The sequence below is a fragment of the Pleurodeles waltl genome, chromosome 8 (assembly GCF_031143425.1).
Source record: "Pleurodeles waltl isolate 20211129_DDA chromosome 8, aPleWal1.hap1.20221129, whole genome shotgun sequence".
Lineage (NCBI taxonomy): Eukaryota > Metazoa > Chordata > Amphibia > Caudata > Salamandridae > Pleurodeles > Pleurodeles waltl.
Genome location: NC_090447.1, coordinates 910,322,743 through 910,341,350, shown reverse-complemented (window position 1 = coordinate 910,341,350; position 18,608 = coordinate 910,322,743).

Sequence of the window (18,608 nt, the reverse complement as noted above, 5' to 3'; positions counted from 1 at the left end):
TTAGCGCCTGGGTCAGGGCAGGCGTTAAGGGACCTGTGGGCTCAAAATGAGCCCACAGCTGCCCTCCCATGCCCCCAGGGACCCCCCCTGCCACCCTTGCCCACCCCAGGAGGACACCCAAGGATGGAGGGACCCACCCCAGGGACATTCAAGTAAGTTCAGGTAAGTATAATTATTTTTTTTTTATATATTTTTTTGGCATAGGGGGGCCTGATTTGTGCCCCCCTACATGCCTCAATGCCCAATGACCATGCCCAGGGGACATAAGTCCCCTGGGCATGGCCATTGGGCAAGGGGGCATGACTCCTGTCTTTACTAAGACAGGAGTCATGTAAATGGCGTCTGGACGTCGTTAAAAATGGCGCAAATCGGGTGGAGGCGATTTTTTGCGTCAACCTGACTTGCACCATTTTTAAGACGCCCTAGCGCCATTTTTCCCAACGCCGGCGCTGCCTGGTGTACGTGTTTTTTTTCCACGCACACCAGGCAGCGCCGGTCTGCTTGCGCCGGCTAACGCCATTCAATAAATACGGCGCCCGCATGGTGCTTCAGAATGGCGTTAGCCGGCGCAACATTTTTTGACGCTAAACTGCGTTAGCGCAGTTTAGCGTCAAAAAGTATAAATACGGGCCTTAATCCACGCCTTTCGGGCTCCCTCCCCCTTCTCGCCAAGGTTTCAACAATTTTTTTGTGCAATAATTGTGCTAAAATTGCTGAAAAATATGTCACAAAATTCACCAAATCTCATTATCCAAAGTTCCGCACTCCATGCAAACAATCGAAAATTACTCGTGAGATGAAAGTTCCCTAGCTTCAGGAAGGCCTGGCCATACATGTCCAGTTAATCTTATCCTGGTTCGAATCCTGTATATATTCGTAAAGTATTCACAATCCGTTAGATAAACACCTTGCTGCTCATGAAAATATCACATTTTGGTAGATACAGCACCTCACCTCAATTCTCCTCACTTCCTGTGTCCTTTTAATAGCCAGGTCAAGGTGCTGCGAATTAAAGCAGAAGAGAGGGGGCCGCGTCGCGTGCTGCTACTCCATTGTTATCCACTGCTGACTGAAATCCATACCTCGTTCCGATGGAGCAGAACGCTCCGGCCAGTCTGCTCACGTTTGCGCTACTTCCCTGCCCTTTGTACTTGCTGCGGGCAGTAGTGACGACATAGTCCTCGGGAAGTGAAGCGGGGACACACCGATCCAGGGGCCCCCCACTACATAGAGAAGGGAAAAAAATAATTCAGACGCCCACTAAAGCTTCCACCGCGTCTACCGCCAGCTGCTGCTGCTCCGTGACTGCCAGTGTCTGTTATGGGCACCATCTTGCCTCCAGCAAAAAAAAAAAGCAAAGCAGTTTCATTAGTGAGGCAATATTCAGATTTGATGAACCCATCCAACCTACCCATCAATTGGTGATGGCGCCTATAGTGGTTGACATGGTCCTGCTGCATTACAGTGCAGAGTTCCTTAATTCCATTTGTCATCTCCCTTGGATTATTTGCTGTAGCTTTCTGTCCTTCTTGCACTGTTGCATTCAGCTTGCACATGTTTTGATTGAGAGACACCAACTGCCTGTGCATTAGTTTCATGTGCTTACATTGTAGGTGCTCCGACCTCTGAGCTGTGTCTGACATCTGCTCTACATCTTCTGAGGGGACTCATGCTAGAAAAGGGACTGACGTCTGTGGGTGTGTCTACCATCAGAAGTTGGTATCTGCACACCTTCTTGCAAGTCATCAGAGTCCTGAGTAAAGTCAGGGAGTGCTTCCACTGTTGGCCTGCATCTGGGTGGTGCTGGTGGAATGGACTCAATAATGTCGGTCTCAGGCTGTGCCTGGCATTCATCATTCCCCCCTGTATCTGGTTCTGCTGCATCTGGTGCAGGAAGATCTGCAACATTAATGCACAGCATGTCAGTCATAAAGTATTTTTTTTCATTTCTCAGTTCACAGTTACAATTTCTTGTAAATAGTTTCCCTGGCATAGTGTCTCAAATTGTCTTTTATATTGTCTCTCTGTTTGTTTATACACAATGCTGCAATGTTTATTTTGGGTGGACTGTTGGAGTGTGGACTTCCCCTCCCTTCAGGCATTGTTGGGTAGCATGGAAAGTGTGGCATGGACTATTTTTCACAGTGCATGGTAACATGGCACTTATCTAAGAGACAAAAGTACATGCACATATCGTAATTAAAATAGTTACAGCCCTTGCCTTTGCTTGTGCCATCAGTGTCAATGTTGGTGACACCAACTACTGCTTCAGGCTGCAGTGTTGACTCCACCATGTCCTCCAAGGGGGTGAATGATGTCTGGGTGGATGGTCCTCCACCAGTGCTCCTTGCCTCCTTCAGCCTGCTTGCTATCCTCTCCTTGGCACGTGAACATAAGTCATACCAGCACTTGCAAATCTCCTCGGTCGTACACTGCGCAACACCTACCACGCTGTTTTCAGCCTGGATGTCACTCCACATTTTTCTCTTCTCACTTTCCGGAACATGGAGTGAGATTTTACCAAATAACTTCTCATGGTTCTTGGTGACCTCTTCTGTGAGCACCTCCAATTCCTGCTTACTGAACTTGAGCTTTCTCTTTCTTCCTCCTGTCTCCTTGCCATTCCCTTCAGTGGCCATTGTGTCTTCGGGTCCTAGCTGACTCTCCTGAGTGCCTCCCTGGGGGGTCATTCTGACCTCGGCGGTAAAAGGCGTTTACCGCCGGTCAGAAGACCGCCATAACACCGCCGCGGGCGCGGTAAACCGCTACGGTCATTCTGACCCGCAACTGGCAAACCGCCAAAAACTCGACATACACAAAAGTCCGCCACACCAAAGGTCAGCGGGAAACTGGCGATGACCAAACCTCCACCGTCACGCCAACAGAAATACGCCCATTCCACTCCGACCCATGAATCCACGCAGCGGTCTTTCAACCGCGGTATTCCATTGGCGGTACACACCGCCGCGGTCAAAATACACACACTCTTACAAAACACAGCCACATTGGACAATTCGAAATACAAACACCTGATACACATACACACAACACTCCCACACACCCAATACAATATAAAATACACACCCACATCACCCACAAACCCTTACGACCAAAAAAAACGATAGAAAGCCAGAGACAGACAGCACAGAATAGAGAACACCATCACACAGAGGCAAACCACACCATCACCCACACAATATCCACGCACAAAACACCACACATCACCACACTCACCACACCCTACAACACATACACCACCCCACACATCATCCACACCACCCCATGGCACCCCAAAGACACCCCCGGTTTTCAGACGCCGAACTCTGGGTCATGGTGGAGGAAATAGTTTGGGTAGAGCCCCAGCTCTTCGGGACACAGGTGCAGCACACCAGCATTGCCAGGAAGATGGAGCTATGGCAAAGAATAGTCGACAGGGTCAACGCTGTGGGACAGCATCCACGAAATCGGGATGACATCAGGAAGCGGTGGAACGACCTACGGGGGAAGGTGCGTTCCATGGTATCAAGGCACAACATCGCGGTGCAGAAGACTGGCGGCGGACCCCCACCTACTCCCCCAGAATTTACAGCATGGGAGGAGGAAGTCTTGCACATCTTGCATCCTGAAGGCCTCGCAGGAGTATCTGGAGGAATGGACTCTGGTAAGTCTCATCTTCACTACTTCATCCCCCCCACCCCACCTGCATGCCAAATCATACCCCCACCCTCACCCCCACCCCCATCACACCTACTCCCTGCAAATGTCTCACCATCACAACCCACCCATCCCAACACCTAGCCCTGCATGCGTCCACAAAGCATGGACCCCCATCACCAAAGCATGCCCACTGCACATACACATCTCCCCCACAAGCAACCCTCACAAAAGCCCCCACACAGGAATGCCAGCCCTGGGGTACATAGGCACCCACCCATTGCACGATATGGCACACACTGAAGCAATAACCATACCTCTATACCCCTGCAGGACCCGAACGCCACCACACCGCCCAGGAGGGTCCAGAAATGTCCATCCCACCCCCAGAAGAGGCCACCAGTGATGACAGCAGCTCTGTCTCCCTGGACCCAGATGACCAGCCCGGCCCATCGGGGACCTCGGGACAGTCGGTTCCCCTCACACAGCCACAGGCCACAGCAGACCCAACCCCCTCTGGGAACACCAGCACAGCTCCCAACCAGCGGGCCCATGCCTCTGTCTCCAGGACACGTCAATCAGCGGTGTGTCCACCACTACAGGGCACCCAGGTTATCCCACCACCCCAACAACAACAGGGACCTGGGGGCAGTGGTAGTGGGCACACGGTCCAGGGGACAGAGGCCCAGGGAAACAGGGGAACTGGGAGGGCTGCTGTGCGACAGGGGGGGGACAGGCCCAGGCAACCCACTCTCCACGAGGCCCTCTCCTCCATCATGGGAGCATACCACCACTCCCAGGAGACGATGGCGACGGTACTGGCCAGGTTCCAGGAGATCCAGGTCATGCAGGAGCAACAGTACATGGGGTTCAGGGAAGAACTTAGAAGCATCAGTTCCGCAATGGGCACCATCGTCGGGGCACTCAACCAGATTGTCACCACATTGCGGGACCATGTGGCACCACATAGGGCCCCTGTCACTAGCATGGGCCAAGAACAGGCTACCACCTCCGCCGGCGCTAGTGGACAGGAGGCCCCACACAACAACAGGCCACCAGAACCCCACCCCCTGCAGAAGAAGAACCACCCCGCAAGCAGGGCCTGAGATCTCGGAAAAAGACAGAGTAGGATGCCAAGACACCTGTCAGCAAAGGATACCCCCTGATGTCATCCCAATGTCCCACATTGTCACCCTGTCCAACCTTAAACTGCCCCAGCTCCACCTTCCACAGGCATATGGACAATGCACCTGTGAGACTGAAAAGCTGGACTCTGCCATGGACATTCCTCCACCATCACCCATCACCGTTTTTCAACCATGTCCCTAAATCCAGCACTTTAATAAAAACACTTATTGCACAAAAATAATCTGGAGTCTGCCTGTATTGTGAACAAATGTATTAGAAATAACGCTGCCAAAATGTCCAGTTACACAGTGATGAGAACATACCGCTGTCACACAGCTGTAGTCCATGGGTAAACAAAGCAGAGGTCACGCAGTGGGGGCCACATCTCTGAAATTTGAAGGGAAAGTCACAACTCAGTTGACATACACTGGGGGAATAGGCCAGACAGTAGAGAGTCAGGAGACTCTAAGTAATTGTAAAATGCCGGTTTTGAATCATACCTGTGTGTTATTGAAAATACTGTAGTATCACTCTGTCCCTGTTGTCTATATCGTCCCCGTCTTCTTCCTCCTCTTCACTCTCCACAGGTACCACCGCTGCCACAACACCACCATCTGGACCATCCTCCTGCAGGAAAGGCACCTGGCGTCGCAAAGCCAGGTTGTGAAGCATACAGCAGGCCACGATGATATGACACACCTTCTTTGGTGAGTACATTAGGGATCCACCTGTCATATGCAGGCACCTAAACCTGGCCTTCAGGAGGCCGAAGGTCCGCTCGATCACCCTCCTAGAACGCCCATGGGCCTCATTGTACCGTTCCTCTGCCCTGGTCCTGGGATTCCTCACTGGGGTCAGTAGCCAGGACAGGTTGGGGTAACCAGAGTCACCTATTAGCCACACACGGTGTCTCTGTAGCTGTTCCATCACATAAGGGATGCTGCTATTTCGCATGATGTACGCGTCATGCACTGACCCAGGGAACTTGGCATTTACATGGGAGATGTACTGGTCAGCCAAACAGACCACCTGGACATTCATCGAATGATAATTCTTTCGGTTCCTGTACACCTGTTCACTTTCTCTGGGGGGAACCAAAGCCACATGGGTCCCATCAATGGCACCAATGATGTTGGGAATATGTCCAAGGGCATAGAAATCACCCTTCACTGTAGCCAACTCGCCCACCTCAGGGAAAACAATGTAGCTCCACGTGTATTTCATCAGGGCAGAAAACACTCTGGACAATACCTTAGAAAACATAGGCTGGGACATCCCTGATGAAATGACCACTGTAGATTGAAATGACCCACTTGCCAAAAAATGCAGTACTGACAGAACCTGCGCTAGAGGGGGGATCCCTGTGGGTTGGCGGATGGGTGACATCGGGTCTGGCTCCAGCTGGGCACACAGTTCCTGTATAGTGGCACGGTCAAGTCTGTATGTCAGTATGACATGTCTTTCTTCCATTGTCGACAGGTCCACCAGCGGTCTGTACACGGGAACATTCCTCCATCTCCTCGCAAGTCCCAGCGGACGGTGCCTAGGAAGGACAACATGGAGCACAGAGTCAAGCAACCCACAGGTACGTTCACACAGCTTGCACAGTACACAATTCTCTATGCATTGAATGGCTTGCATGAGTGGCAATGCAAGGCCTAGGCCTGTGTGACGCAGTAGAAATTAAGCCATGTGGGCCCTTGAAATGGCGGCTGCCTGACCTGTGAAGTGTGACAATGGGATGTGAGGTCAATGCGCTGGCGTGGCACACCTTGGCGGTAGGTGGTCGAAGACCGCGGTGCAAAGCCGCATTGGTTAACATTGAACCCTATGGGTTTCAGGAGCCAATGAGGAAGTGCGCCGGCGGTCGTGGTACGCACCGCCGCGGTACGCACCGCCGCGGCCATGACCGCCATTTTGTATCTGCTTAATCACTCGAGACCTGATCATCCACAGGAGAGGACCTATACTGCAAGTGCTGCTGTGACCTCGGTCTGGAAGAGACAATGGCTGCTGCGACTGGGGAAAGGGCCCCTGCCTTCACTTCTGAAGAATTGGAAAAACTTGTGGATGGGGTCCTCCCCCAGTATGCGCTACTCTACGGTCCTCCAGACCAACAGGTAAGTACACTGGGACCATGTTTTGTGGCCTATGCCTGGGTTGAGTGGTGTGAATGTACGACGGTGCGGAGGGGAGCGAATGAGGCATGCATCAAACAACAGATGAGAGCATGTGCCACATGGCAAGGGTGGGGAAGGGGGGCCACTCACATCGAGCATGCAGAAAATTTAGATTTTTTTTTTCTCTCCCTGTACGTGTCACATCGGTCAGCGCCCATCAGAAAATAGACATTTGGTGTGCCATCGCCAAGGACGTCCGGACCCTGGGGGTCTACAACAGATGGGGCACTCACTGCCGCAAGAGGTGGGAGGACATCCGCCGCGGGAGCAGAAAGACCGCGGAGGCTCTGCTGGGGATGACCTCCCAACGTAGGAGGGGTGCCAGTCGTCTATTGACCCCCCTGATGTCCCGGATCCTGGCGGTGGCCTACCCCGATTTGGATGGGCGCGTGAGGACATCACAGCAGACACAAGGGGGTGAGTACAAGCACATTCTGCTATCTTAGCGCGCAGTGGAGGTGTCTGGGTGGGGGTGGAGGGATGTGGGTATCCCTAGGCCAGGGCGATTTCTGTAGGCTAGTCCCCTCCGTAAGGCATGGCCCTGTGTCCCCGCCCTCCACCTCGGTAGGGTGCCAAGTACAGCTATCCATGGCCCTGTGTCACCTATGTGTGCAGTTGTCGTCCATTGGCTTGCAGGCCAGGTCTCACTGATTGCGTAGTGTACCCCAAGTGCGCGGCGTAGTGCAGGGGGCTTCTATGTCTGTCCTCTCCGCCAACTGTGTTGCCAATGCATGCACTCAACATGTCTTTATGCCCCCCCCCCCTTTTTTTGTCTGCTCTTCCTGTTCATGTGTGCATTAGCATCATCTGGCGGAGGAGAAGTGGCATTGGAGCACAAGGGAGCTGCATCTCACATGGCCCCGGAGGGCCATGCAACGGACTCTGATTTGACCAGTGAGACGGAGGGCGAGGGGGGCTCCACAACGGGGACACGTGGAGACATCAACGACACCGACACGTCCTCGGAAGGGAGCTCCCTTGTGGTGGCGGCAACATCCGTGCCCACCGCAACAACAGGTACAGCCGCCACCCAGCGCACCAGCTCCGCCCTCCAAGCAGCCCCTCAGAGTTCGCCCCGTGCCCGCTCGCACACCAAGGCGGGCATCTCCTTCGCCCCAGGCACCTCAGGCGCTGCCCCAGTTACCCCTGCTGCCCTCAGTGAGGAGGTCATTGACCTCCTCCGGACGCTCATTGTTGGGCAGTCTACCCTTTTGAATGCCATCCAGGGGGTAGAAAGGGAGGTGCATCGGAGCAATGCATACCTGGAGGGCATTCATTCGGGTCAGGCTGCCCATCAGCGATCGTTCAACGCTCTGGCCTCAGCACTGACGGCAGCCATTGTCCCTGTCTCCAGCCTCCCTCCTCCAACTCCCTCCACCCAGTCCCACTCCCCTGTTCCTCTGCCTATCCCAGACACACCTACAGACCAGCCTGCACACACCTCAACACCCAAGGGCAGCTCATCCAAACATAAGCACCACACATCCCACAAGCATTCACACAAGCAACATACACATGCAGACATGCCAACAGCCACTGCCTCCTCTGTGTCCCCCTCCTCGTCGTCTCCCTCCTCCCTCCCTGTGACGTCTCCACTCACACTTGCATGCACAACATCATCATCCACTACGTCCATCACCAGCACACCCACCAGAACACTCCGCACACGTGCAGTCACCACCCCCACTGCCATTTACACGTGCCCTGTGTCCTCTCCCACTGTGTCTGTCATCCCCTCATCCAAACCACACAAACGCAGGCAGCCACCCACCCAACAGCCATCCACCTCACGACAACCTCCGTCACAAGCACCTGCACCCAAAGACAGCACACTTGACTCTCCTACAACCACATCCTCTTCCTCCACTCCCATACCCACTCCACCTCCCCTTCCCATTGCTCCGAAAAAGCTTTTCCTCTCAAAATTGAACCTCTTTCCATCACCTGACCCACCACCTCCATCTCGTAAAAGTCCAATCAGCACCTCAGCCACCACAACCCTTGGACCTACAAGGACCATAGTCCATGGATATTGGAGTCCACCACCTTCGAGGGCAGCTATATCGGCCAGCAGCAAAGGACAGCCAGCCCACCCCCTGGGAAAAAATCAAAAAAAGGGAAGGCCCGGCGCGAGAGGACAGAGACGGCAGCCTCCACAGCCACCACCCTGGTACCGTCAGGAAGTGGGGTGCCACCTGGCACATCAACAAAGGGAGGCAAGGGCCACAGAGAGTCAAGGAAGGATGGCAAGGGCAGCACGGCCGACAAGTCTGGCAGCAGGCGAGCAGCCCAGGAGGGCCCAACCAGCCCCATTCCTGGGGTGAAGGAGGACACCCACGGGCACGGGACACCGGCACAGGAGGGCCCAGCAAGCAAGTAGTCGGATGGCAAGTGAGCACCATCTATTGACCAGATCTGGTGCCCTGGAGACACATGTGAAGAACCGCTGAACAGGGCACCACCGTCTCAAGAACCTCTGAACAGGGCCCTTCAAGACCAGCACTGCTGAACAGGGCCCTTCAAGACCAGCACCGCTGAACAGGGCACCGCCGTCTCGAGAACCGCTGAACAGGGCCCTTCAAGACCAGCACCGCTGAACAGGGCCCTTCAAGACCAGCACCGCTGAACAGGGCACCGCTGTCTCGAGAACCGCTGAACAGAGCCCTTCAAGACCAGCACCGCTGAACAGGGCCCTTCAAGACCAGCACCGCTGAACAGGGCCCTTCAAGACCAGCACCGCTGAACAGGGCACCGCCATCTCGAGAACCGCTGAACAGGGCCCTTCAAGACCAGCACCGCTGAACAGGCCCCTTCAAGACCAGCACCGCTGAACAGGGCACCGCCGTCTCGAGAACCGCTGAACAGGGCCCTTCAAGACCAGCACCGCTGAACAGGGCCCTTCAAGACCAGCACCGCTGAACAGGGCCCTTCAAGACCAGCACCGCTGAACAGGGCCCTTCAAGACCTGCACCGCTGAACAGGGCCCTTCAAGACCAGCACCGCTGAACAGGGCATCGCCGTCTCAAGAACCGCTGAACAGGGCCCTTCAAGACCAGCACCGCTGAACAGGGCACCGGCGTCTCAAGCACCGCTCCGCTGGGCCCTTCCTCTCAAGCACCGCTCCGCTGGGCACCGGCGTCTCAAGCACCGCTCCGCTGGGCCCTTCATCTCAAGCACCGCTCTGCTGGGCCCTTCATCTCAAGCACCGCTCCGCTGGGCCCTTCATCTCAAGCACCGCTCCGCTGGGCCCTTCATCTCAAGCACCGCTCCGCTGGGCCCTTCATCTCAAGCACCGCTCCGCTGGGCCCTTCCTCTCAAGCATCGCTCCGCTGGGCACCGCCGTCTCAAGCACCGCTCCGCTGGGCCCTTCATCTCAAGCACCGCTCCGCTGGGCTCTTCATCTCAAGCACCGCTCCGCTGGGCCCTTCATCTCAAGCACCGCTCCGCTGGGCCCTTCCTCTCAAGCACCGCTCCGCTGGGCCCTTCATCTCAAGCACCGCTGGCCCATTGGCAGAAGGGGCAGGCCCGGATCAGTGTTGGGCAGGGCTGCACGATACACTCTGGCCACCAAGACTCCTCCAGTACCAGTGGAGTCTGTCATCCACTTGAGAGACTGTGGCTTTGCACTCCCCAGGATGGCACAGTGGGCAGGCCACCCACTGTAGAGAGTTGTGAGACTGTGGCTTTGCACTCCCCAGGGTGGCACAGTGGGCAAGCCACCCACTGTAGAGACTTGAGAGACTGTGGCTTTGCACTCCCCAGGATGGCACAGAGGGCAGGCCACCCACTGTAGAGACTTGAGAGACTGTGGCTTTGCACTCCCCAGGATGGCACAGAGGGCAACCCACCCACTGTAGAGACTTGAGAGACTGTGGCTTTGCACTCCCCAGGATGGCACAGTGGGCAAGCCACCCACTGTAGAGACTTGAGAGACTGTGGCTTTGCACTCCCCAGGATGGCACAGTGGGCAAGCCACCCACTGTAGAGACTTGAGAGACTGTGGCTTTGCACTCCCCAGGATGGCACAGTGGGCAACCCACCCACTGTAGAGACTTGAGAGACTGTGGCTTTGCACTCCCCAGGATAGCACAGTGGGCAACCCACCTACTGTAGAGACTTGAGAGACTGTGGCTTTGCACTCCCCAGGATGGCACAGTGGGCAGGCCACCCACTGTAGAGACTTGAGAGACTGTGGCTTTGCACTCCCCAGGATGGGACAGTGGCCATGGAGGCCCCTCGTGGATCTAGCATCCTGGACTCATCTGGCTGAGGTGCCCCCCCTTCCCTTCCCCCTGAGGTGCCTGTAGTGTTGCTATCTGATGCCCCTGCAGTGTTCTCTCCAATGGATTCGGGTCTCCGGTGTGGGCTTTGCCCATGTGTTGAGGACCATTGACCCAAGTACAATGACTGTAAGCCAATTTTGATGGGACAATTTACATGTGTATATAGTTATTGGATGTTCGAATTACTTATTTACTTAGGCTTACAATATATTTGGTTTTCGATTTCATATTTTTTTGTCTTTGCATTCTTCCGTGGGGTTTGGGGGGTGTCACTCTGAGTTGTTGCTCTGCATTGGTGTGTAGGTAGTTGGGGGGGGGTCGCGTATGTGTGTGCCCGTTACCTTTTCTCCTTCCCCCTCCCCTGTGTCGTAGGTGCAGTACTTACCGTAGTCTTCTGCGCCGGCGTTCGTGCTCCTGGTAGAGGAGCAGGTAGACAATTGCTGGTGGGATGTGTAGTTCGGGTTCCATGCTGTCCAGGTTCCTCGTGGAGTGTGTAGAGGTGAGCGTTTTCCCGTTCGTAGTCTGTTTCCGCCGTGTTTTTATCGGCGGGGCTCCCGCCCCGGAAAAAAAGTGGCGGATTGGTGAGTTGTGATAGGGTGGGCGGTACATTGTCTGCCTCCTGTCTGTTGGCGGTGACCGCCGCGCTGTTTGTTTGTTCCGTCGTGGCGGTCGGATTGTTAAAGTGGCAGTCTCTGTTGGCGGTTCCCGCCAGGGTCAGAATTCAATTTTTTTGACCGCCTGCCTGTTGGCGGGTTGGCCGCCGCTTTAACACCGACTGCCAGGGTTGGAATGACCCCCCTGGTGTTGTGCTAACTATGTCTGCCTGCTCATGTGGCTCTGGCTTCTGAAATAAGCATACACTGACTCATGTCCTGGTTGTGATGTCATCATGCTGCTCCAGAATGCAAAACTTGCAATTTGTGTTTACCAAATACCGATTTGCTATTTTGCCGAATCGCTATTTGGTAATCGATATTTGTGATAGTGATTTTTTGGTAATCACAAAATATTTTGTGATTGCCTTGTGACATCGCATTTTGCGAATTCCATATAGCGATTCAGTAAAATTAGCTATTTGGCATTTGCCAATGCAGGGCTTCATACATTTGGCCCTTTGTTATTTGAGATAACTCTAACTATAACAGGCGAATTTCTCTTCAAAACCATAGTATAGATATATAAAATCACTAATGGAGAGTTAAAGCATCGTACAATATTAAACTTAGTCAGCATGTACAAAACCAAGACTTCAATTGCCAGAAAATCAGAAAAAGCATGTGCTACTTAGGTACCAGAACCATGTTCTCCTGTCTAACCAATCAAGCTAAACCCTAAACTATTATGACTCTAAAAGAGTATTTGAGAAAGGCTCTGCACACAGAAATTCTGTGGAATATTCTGGTAAGCGAGGTGGGGTGGCATAAAGCCACATAGAAAATGTGAGGATTGTACCTCAGAAGGGTCCATTCAGCTCAAGGGGTGAAAAGAATCTGCTGCTTCTCACTGACCAAGAGCCTAATTTGGAGTCTGGCAGTCCAAGGACTGCCAGCCTTGTGGGGATGGTTGGACCGCCGCAACTGTGGCAGTCTGACCACCACATTACAACCCTGACAGGAGGAACCGCCAGGGGATCACCATCCCCGCCAGAAACATGGTTCCCAATGGGCTGATGGCATTCTGAGTTGTTATAAGCCACAGCAGTGCTGAACTCAGTGCTGCCTGACTGATTGCAACTCAGCTTTCCTCCAGCCTTACCATGGCGGGACTCAAACAGCCCGGTGGGAATGTGTAATACAATGTTCCCACTGGTCAGCACGGCGGGAACATTGTAATATGAAAGGGGGGATGCCACGGGCACAGTGGTGATGTCCTCCCAGCGAGTTTGGTGGTCTCCTCGTTTGACCGCCAAACTCGTGATCAGGCCTTATGTCCTTCTTAAATCGTAGTTTCCTCAGTGGTGGTGACATCACAATTGAAACTTCTCATTTGAAAACGGAAAGTTTAGTATTAATTACATTAAATTAATTTAATTATGATCTAGAAAATTCAGAAGCCTTGCACATTTAACTTCGATACACTTTGGTCTCAACAGTTTCAAAAGACTTATGATTGCCAAATTCCAGTATGCTCCTTTTTATCCTTGCACAGCTCCTTTCCAGGCTTTATTTCTCACACACAATAAGCTTCCTGTTAACTCTGTCTCAGCTCCTAACACCTGCATCTCAGAAAGAAAATATTATAAAACAATTTCCACTTTGAAAGTTAACTCTGGAAAGTAAGATATGTGTAGGATTTCACTCTAGCCAGGTTAATAAAACATGAATTTCTTTTCAGATTACATGAATTCTAAACATTACATGTGAGAATATACAAAATGATTATGCAGAATACTTTCAAAACTTTATATCCAACTATGGATTGTGTTTGTATGCTTTGCAGTGCACCCTGTAAGTAAAGCATTTCTTTACAACTTGCAAAAGTGTGACCACCAAATTGTGACCACCCATTCATGTTTTCTGAGGTGTAGTGGGACAGCCAAGCTACATTCTGTCACTACTTTCCACAGTTGTTGCCTAAGGGCTGTTTTGGAATTTACAAAAGGATCCGGTTAATGTGTTATCCTGTGCCTGCAAACACAAAAGAGACTGGACTCTGTTAAGTCAAATCTTTACTTCTTTATCCCCCCCACCCTACCTGTATGCCATCACAAACTCCTACCCATACCCTCACACCCATCACTCCAACACCTCACATGTACCCCACTATCACAACCCACCCATCTCAATACCAAGCCCTGCATGCAACACCAAAGCATGGACCCCCAACACAGACCTGCATGGACACCCATTACGTCTGCATGCCTAGTAGAGAGACTCACCCAGCACACAAAATCACCATTCACACAAGGCCAAGCTGACAGGGAAATCACAACCATACAGGGAAACACACCCATGCACAAGATGGCACACGCAGATACATTAACACTGCATTTGCATCCCCACAGGACCCATACTCAATATCACCGGAAAGGAGGTGCCAGCAACATCCAGCCCCCCCCCCCCCAAAGAGGCCCACAGTGACGACAGCAGCTCTTCATGCCTGGATCAGGATGACCAACCTGGCCCATCAGGGACCTCTGGACAGTTGGGTACCCACCCACAGTCCCAACCCACCACAGAGCCTCCCCCTCAGGAAACACCAGCACAGCACCCACCCAGCGGGCCCATGCCACTGTCCCCAGGACACGTCAATTAGCAGTGTGCCCACCACCACATGGACTACAGTCAACCCCACAAACACAGGACGATCAGGGACGTGGGGTCAGTGGCATTTTGCACACGGTTTAGGTGACAGAGGCACAGGACAACAGGGAAGATGGGAGGGCTGCTGTGCCACAGGTGGAGGACAGGCCCAAGGAACCCACTCTCCACGAGGCACTCTCTAACATCCTGGGAGCATACCAACATTCCCATGAGACAATGGGCCAGATACTGGCCAAGTTGCAGAAGATCCAGCGGCTGCAGGAGGGACAGTACCTGGGGATCAGGGATGACCGAACAAGCATCTACACCATCCTGGTCACCATTGCAGGGGTGCTGGCTGACATGGGCAAGACCATGAGGGAGGCACTGGCACAACAACAGGCACCTGACACTAGCGAAGCCGATGAACAGCCTTCCACCTCTGCTGGCACTAGTGGACAGGAGGCCCCACCACAGGACCAACAGGCCACCAGCACCCCACCCCCTGCAGAAGGAGAACCACCCCTCAACTGGTCCCTGCGATCCAGGCGGAAGCCAGAGAACATTGCCAAGACTGTATCGTCCCCGTCGTCTTCCTCCTCTTCACTCTCCACAGGTACCACCGCTGCCACAACACCACCATCTGGACCATCCTCCTGCAGGAAAGGCACCTGGCGTCGCAAAGCCAGGTTGTGAAGCATACAGCAGGCCACGATGATATGACACACCTTCTTTGGTGAGTACATTAGGGATCCACCTGTCATATGCAGGCACCTAAACCTGGCCTTCAGGAGGCCGAAGGTCCGCTCGATCACCCTCCTAGAACACCCATGGGCCTCATTGTACCGTTCCTCTGCCCTGGTCCTGGGATTCCTCACTGGGGTCAGTAGCCAGGACAGGTTGGGGTAACCAGAGTCACCTATTAGCCACACACGGTGTCTCTGTAGCTGTTCCATCACATAAGGGATGCTGCTATTTCGCATGATGTACGCGTCGTGCACTGACCCAGGGAACTTGGCATTCACATGGGAGATGTACTGGTCCGCCAAACACACCATCTGCACATTCATAGGGTGATAGCTTTTTCTATTCCTGAACACTTGTTCATTTCGCCGGGGGGGGCAAATGCCACATTTGTGCCATCAATGGCACCAATGATGTTGGGGATATGACCCAGGGGATAAAAGTGAGCTTTCACTGTGGCCAAATCCTCCACCTGGGGGAACACGATGTAGCTGCGCATGTGTTTCAGCAGGGCAGACAACTCTTTGGTCAACACGTTGGAGAACATAGGCTGAGACATCCCTGATGCCATGGCCACTGTTGTTTGGAAGGAACCACTTGCCAGGAAATGGAGCACTGACAGGACCTGCACTAGAGAGGGGATACCTGTGGGTTGGCGGATAACTAACATCAGGTCTGTCTCCAATTGAGCACACAGTTCATGGATGGTGGCCCGATCAAGTCTGGATGTAATGATAATTTGTCTGTCCTCCATTTTTGCAAGGTACACTAGGGGTCTGTACACCGGAGGATGCTGCCATCTCATATTCAGCCTCAGCGGTTGAAGCCTATGGAAGAGAATGGTGAGCAGAGGGTCATATTCCCACATGTATTGCACTAATGATGATTTGTTTATTTTACAGAAACAAAATGTGAACCCGACAATCAGTTGCCGTGCCAATGTCTGCTGTGACGCAGTTAGGTGCCATGCCCTGTGCCCCCCTGAAATGGCAGATGCCTCACCTGTGAGGAGGGACAAGTGGAAATGACGTAATTGTGCTGGCGTTGTGCGTCATCGCAGTAGGCTGTCGATGACGGCAGCGCAACTTCGCATCGGTTATCATTGGGCCCTATGGGTTCCAGGAGCAAATGGCAACGTACCGCGGTGGTGACGGTATGCACCGCCGCAGACGTCACCACCATTTTCTATCCATCCACTCACATGCTACCTGACCTTCAGCAGGAGAGGACCTACACTGCAAGTGCTGCTGTGACCTGTGTCTGGAACTGACCATGGCTCATGTGTCTGGGGAAAGGGCCCCTGCCTTCACTGCGGAGGAGTTGGAGAAACTGGTGGATGGGGTCCTACCACAGTACACGTTACTCTACGGTCCTCCAGACAAACAGGTGAGTACACTGTGAGCATGATGCATGGGCCATGAATGTATGGAGTGCTGTGTATGTAAGCCACATGTAGGGGGGGGCAGAGGCGTCCTAGCCAGAGTGCAGCATGTAAGGTGGACAATGTATGTGTGTCAGGGAATAAGAGGGATCTGGTGGATCATGAGTCTGACGGTCCGGATGGTTGACAAATTCCTTTTTCTGCTGTCTTTTCCCTGCAGGTCAGCGCCCACCAGAATACGGGTATTTGGCGTGCCATCACCAAGGAGGTGCGGACCATGGGGGTCTTTGACAGGTGGAGCACCCACTGCCGCAAGAGGTGGGAGGACCTGTGCCGCTGGGCAAAGAAGACTGCAGAGGCCCAGCTGCCCAGCTTCCCAACGAGAAAGGGTTCTCGCAAAAGGCTTGTCGCACCATGACCCCCCTGATGTTCCGCATCCTGGCGGTGGCCTATCCGGAGTTGGATGGGCGCTTGAAGGCATCACAGCAGCCACAAGGGGGTGAGTACATAATCTGACTCCTGACTTTGCACGCGTTAAGAGGTACCTGGGTGAGGGGATGTGGGCAATGGGTGCCCCTAGACCAGGGTGAAGATGGCAGGGTAAGACCCTTGTTGGGCAGGCTCTGAAGCACTCCTACCCTAATAGTTTTAGTGGGCATCTACTACTGGGCAGGGTCGTGTGGGTTTCTGGTGTGCAGCTGATGCCGTTAGGCATTCTACCCATGGGCTTGTGACTATCTTAGTAACTGTTTGGGCATGGCCTAGTGCATAGGGCTGCTCCCTATGTGTTGTGTCCGCCAACGGTAGTGGTGTTGCTGGCATTGACCAAGTGTATTCTCTGTCTCCCCCCCCTTTTTGTTTTGTCACCCTGTCCTTATGTGCATTAGCATCATCTGGCAGAGGAGCAGAGGCACCGTGACAGAGGGAGATGCATCCCACATGAGCCTTGAGGCTGAATCCACCAACTGTGAGGGCACCAGTGGGACAGAGAGCTAGAGGAGTACCACAACGGGGACAGGAGGGGAGACCACAGACAGCAACTCCTCCTCCGATGGAAGCTCCCTTGTGGTGGCGGACACCTCTGTGCCTACCCCAAAAACACGTACAGCCGCCACTCCACTCCCAGCACCGCCCTCCCAGCAGCCCCTCAGCGTGTTTCCCGTTCCCACTCAACCAGGAGGGTGGGCATCCCCTTCACCCCAGGCACCTCAGGCCCTGCCCCAGTCAGCCCTGCTGCCCTCAGTGAGGAGGCTATTGACCTCAGGAGATCCCTCACTGTTGGGCAGTCAACCATTCTGAAAGCCATCCAGGGTGTCGAGTGGCATATGCAACAAACACATGCATACCTGGAGGGCATTCTCTGTGGCTTGGTGGCCCAACAGAGAGCATTTCAGGCTCTGGCCTCCACACTGATGGCAGCCATTGTCCCATTGTCCAGCCTCCCCCTCCAACTTCCTCTACCCAGTCTAAATCTCCTCAACCCCAGCCTATCCCAAGCACACCTTCAACCAGCATTCACCCAAATCAACACACAGAAGTGGTCCAGGCAAACACAAGCACCACACATCATCCCACACGCACTCACTCAAACACCATACCCATGCAGACACACCAACATCCACTGCCTCCACTGTGTCCCCCTCCTCCTCATCGTCCACCTCCCTCCCAGTATCGTCTCCACTCACACCTGCATGCACTACATTCTCATCCACTATCTCCATCACCAGCACGCCCATCACTACTCACCCCTCACTGGCAGTCACCACCCCCACATCCATTCACACGTCCCCTGTGTCCTATACCAGTGCGTCTGTGACCCCTCCTCCCAAAGTACACAAACGCAAGCACCCACCCACCCATCAGCCATCCACCTCACAACAGCATCCAGCACATGTACCTTCACCCAAACTCAGCAGACAGACACCTCCTACCACCACTCCCTCTTCTTCCACTCTCAAACCCTCTCCCTCTTCTCACCCCAGTGTGTCTAAAAAGC